We start from the raw sequence: 4,794 nt of genomic DNA on the forward strand, positions 1-4,794 counted from the left end.
CAATGGTGTCATCAAGGTTATCTGAGGTAGAAGGTACGTTGGTAGGTGAGGCAGGGGGGGCTGATCCTACTAAGTGAGTGGCGTCGGTCAGAGTTGATCTCACTGACCACCTTAATCATATAGTTATCCATGGTGCGGGATATTGTTTTTACAGAGTGTGATTTAGCCATTTATGCTGTATAAACAGGCAATTTAAACACAGTATGTTAAACACTCACAATAAGGACCAGAGTCCTGGATCCCAGCAAGAAGGATAAGGGTCCGTGGCCCAGCCCAGCCTGTTCCTGCCCCGGACGGCCACAGACGGCCCGCCCTCTGCCTGGGCTCAGCCCGCGGCGCTGCCCGCGGCGCGGGAGGTGTTTCGCGCTGTTAAGTGCTTGCAGGCGCTGCAGGAGCGTCACAGGAGCGCCGGGGTGCCGGGGCTGCTGGGGAGTGTTGTTTAGCTGTGGCCGTTCCCCTCACGGCAATGGAATGCTGTATGCTGGCCGTTCCCCTCACGGCTTATGGTCCTGGGCGTCGGCTGTTCCCCTCACGGCAGGACAGGTAAGGCATAGTTAAGACCCCCCTCCCAACTCGGTGCTTCGCGCTGTTAAGCGCTTGCGGGTGCTGCAGGAGCGTCACAGGAGCGCCGGGGTGTCGGGGCTGCTGGGGAGTGTAGTTCAGCTGTGGCCGTTCCCCTCACGGCAATGGAATGCTGTATGCTGGCCGTTCCCCTCACGGCTGATGGTCCTGGGCATCGGCCGTTCCCCTCACGGCAGGACAGGTAAGGCAGAGTGAAGTCCCCACATTGTTTTCCCACTTCCACCACCTTCATTGGCTTACTTACCCCACTTTGGCATGGAACGGGAGGTTTAACTAAAACAACATCTCCCATCTTCCACTTGCCCTCATTGGTAGACTGTTTGACATCATATCTCTTCTTATAACTTTCCTGATGAAGTTCCCTTAACCTGTTAGGAGACATTTTTGTTCATGGCAATCTATCTTTCAACGCTATGAACGGTGAAACATTGGTAATTAGATTATTTCCTGTATGGAAGGACCAAAGCATACATTGAAGGGCTCTATCTGCTGGACTATCTGAAACATAGGCCAGTTGCATACACTCTTTAATCATTCAGTTAACTCTCTCAACCAATCCATTAGCCCTAAGGCACTAGAAGGCAGTTTTTAATGAAATATGTGCACTTTTTTTAGAAACTCACACATTTCTTCTGAAGTAAATTGCACCCTGATGTTTTAATAAGGGTGCTGGGTATCTCTTCCATCATGAACACCTCTTTAAGGAAGCAAATCAGGGATTTCATGTTCACACATCCCAGTACTTTGGTATTTATCCCATGGGAGTGATAACCCACCAAAACAAGCATAAACTTCCCTTCCAACATTAATAACTTTAGTTGACAAATAATGTCTAATCCCGGCTTATCCAATGGTTTCGGGGACAAAGGTGCATTCCGAGTGGTTCTGGTTTTATCGCTTAGGGCACATACTAAGCAATCTTTTATATGTTCCTCAACTATAATGTCCATTCTGTGGAACTAATAAGTGCCTCTGACCTATTCCTTGGTCATTCTTCTCCCCAGATGCCCCTCATGAGCAATTTCTGCAATTCTTCTCCACAACTCTTCTGGAGGAATCAATCTTTCCCCCCTCTGTATGTTTCCATATTGGCTCTTAAGAATAACAGGCCAATGCAAAGTGTTTTATATGTATCTAGAGTTTCTTTCAGCTCACAGATGAGCACACTGGCTGCAACCTGTATGATGAGAAGACCTTCCACTCTGTTGTTGTTAATCAGTGAGTCTGTCCAGTATAAGCCACAAAGAACTTAGGGGCAGATTTATCAACTATTCACACAATGCAACACAGAAAGCCATCCTTCTGAGTTGCGCTGCATGGAAGGGAGAGGCTAGGAATTTACCGTATTTAACAGTTTATGGCACATTCCTGCTCTCTGCCTGTGCTGGAGCACAAACTGCTGTCTAGCACCAACACAGGCACCCTTGCACCACGGTGCAAGGGTGCCTGATTTGGAGGCAGGATTCATTTTGTGCAGGGAGAAACACCTTCATGCACTAAAACATTCCTCTGGTGCTTTTTATTCTTCCTATGTGTGCTGCAGTATGAAGCACATGTAGAAAAACAGAAAGTCAAGGAGAAATAAGCATATTTCTCCTTGTTACGTCTCCTATGGTGAGGCATAGCATTTTGACTCTTTCCCAGGTCTACCACTAATGGCAAATCTGGGAATGCGGCAACATCCATGGGTGGATGCTTGGGAATGCCCATTTTTCACCCATTAAATGCCTTCCTGAGACAGAGTAATGCAAGGCAGTGACTTGCTCTGCATTGTGCTAAACCACTTTTACTAATCCATGAAGGGCCATGCAAGGTGGCCTTGCATGACTTGGTAAATGTCATTCTACGTTTTGCAGCGCCCCTGCACCTCCTTGGTTGGCACAAGGGTGATGCAAAAACCATGCCAAATATGCCCCCTAGTATTTTCAAATCTCTTGCCTTGTTGAATTCCCATTTTCATGTGTTTGCCAATTTGAGTTGAGGCTGGAGTTTCTCAAATTGCTGTCTGTTCTTGACTTTGTGTCAATGACAGAGTTCATTTTAAGGTTTTTTATTTTAATATAACTAGCATATTCGTTTTTCTATCCAGTCCATTAATGAGTTTAGGACGATTTCTCCTTCATCAGCTTCCAACTAGTGCAGGGATGGCAGCAGTTGCATATACTTAGCATCATCGGCCATCACAGTGCAGTTTTCCTTCAGGCTCAGATCAGTAGTGACTAGTTAGGTGGAAGACGCAACATGACAAACCCTTGCAAAATGGTCACACTTCCCTTAGGCTGTGTCTTTTAACCCTTTGTCTGTATACCCATTTGTTTAAGGGGCTTCTCCTCCACAGTATCCACAATGTCCCCTGTTTGTGGATCCCCTTTGCCCTTGTGTACAAGGCACCAGGTTGATGCTGAGGGCCTTAGACTTGTAAGCTACTGTGGAGTGTCCCGGGCTACTGGCTCTGCTCCGATCCTATGCCTGCTCCAGACCTGTAGCCCATCTGACGGTACGGAGAAGACTGTAGTGCAGTGTGTGCTTTCAGAGCCCAAGCTGACCCTCTTCTTCACTCTTGATGGCAACCTAAGCTCACGCAATGGGACCAGTCAGTGCCACTGGACTGGACGCTGATCCACATTGCAACCAACTCCGTGAAGGAAGTCCAAAGCAGCAAGACCAAGAAGTGAAGGCATAGCAGAAAGGCCTCCCGGTTTGTCTCCCTTGCGAAGGTGGATGTGCTTCTACTACCAGGAGAAGCCGCTTTCAGATGAACTTCTCAATCCTGAGGCCTGGTGGGATAGAGCCGTGCTGCCTGAGGGCAACACCCACTATTCGGTGAAGCGCAACCCATCTGCCTTCCATCAGGGTCAGCTTCCTTGCCATATTATGGCCGGTTCCCCTTCTGTCCTGCCCGCACATCGAGTTAGGGCAGCTAGAGCCTTGATCTTCTGCTAGTTCAAGGAGATACTTGAGTAGCCAGGACACTGAGCACCGTTGAGTACCAAGCACGTTTACACACCGACCAAGGCAAACGCTGGACTGTGGCTGGCTCTGCACTGTGCGGGGAGTGCGGACTCTTCGTGGTACAGCACCGCCTGGGTTTTGGAGGTCAGCCAGACTTTGGAGACCGGAGTTTGCGCCTTTGAACAGTAGCCCTTTTGACATAGTAGGTGAGCGTCGAGTTCCTCCTGTGCTCCATCTCTTTCAACATCTCGGCAGACACTTATGTGCTGACAAAGCACTTCTGAGTCCTGCCCTACCCATACTGTGGCACTACAATCTGGACATGACTATCAACAGACCCTACCGCACAAGGCGCTCAATGGCTACAACACACACCTGCTCTACCTGCAAGAGGTGGACGGGTCCATCTTCATGGACAGTGTCTGCCCAGCTATGGATGCCTTTGGCTTGCATGGACTATTCAAGCTGAAAGAGATTCAGCATGAGGGCCTCACCACCATCTACAGGCCGGACAAACTCATCCTGCCCAGCCAGCATGACATCTGTCTCAGCGAGGCATTGCTGGTGGAGCCCGTGCATGCTAAGCTGCTGGGGAAGCTGTTTGCCAGTGGTGCAGCCAAGGAGCAGCTTCTACAGAAGACCACTGCCTTGCAAGTGTCTGTTTTCTAATCCACAAAGGATCCTTTGAGAAAGATGATATGTGTTGCTAACTCTCTCATGATCTTTCACCCAAAAGGTGGTAACATGTGCCTACTTCAAAGTGCCAGAGCTCTGACCCACATCAAGCATGTTGCATATGAGTAGTATCCTGGAATACCAATACTTTTCTGTGTGGATTTCAACAGTGCACCATCCATGTTGTGGAGGATCTGTTTTCTCTTATAGTGCAGTATGATGTTTAACCTCATGGTCATGGTCTGGCAATACTCTCAGTATGTTCAAAGGGTGACGAATGGGTTTTTCTAACAACTCATTTGTGATGGCTATTTTAGCGAAAGCCAAGTCTAAGTTTGTGTCTGGAGTGTGAGACAGTTTGTGGCATCTTCAGAGAGCAGAACGTCTCCAGACTTATCCTTGGTTTCTACATTAGTACAGGATCTGGATGACAGAAGATGAATTTGTTTTTGTGTTGTGTTACCCTCATTTCAAAAGCCTAAAACAACACACTTCCAAAGGAGTATCCCAGTGCTAGGCAGACTTAAGAATCCCTGTATTATTTGAGCCCTCGCTTCCTTGTTATGATTACAGTTAGTACAAGCT

At 48.1% G+C, this 4,794-nt stretch overlaps 1 pseudogene; it reads left to right on the plus strand.

The window, feature by feature from the left end:
• Positions 1-2,928: 2,928 nt before the first annotated feature.
• LOC147711314 (2',5'-phosphodiesterase 12 pseudogene) lies at positions 2,929-4,419 on the plus strand (annotated as a pseudogene).
• The last annotated feature ends 375 nt before the right edge of the window (positions 4,420-4,794 follow it).

Source organism: Lissotriton vulgaris, chromosome 5, assembly GCF_964263255.1.
Source record: "Lissotriton vulgaris chromosome 5, aLisVul1.2, whole genome shotgun sequence".
Lineage (NCBI taxonomy): Eukaryota > Metazoa > Chordata > Amphibia > Caudata > Salamandridae > Lissotriton > Lissotriton vulgaris.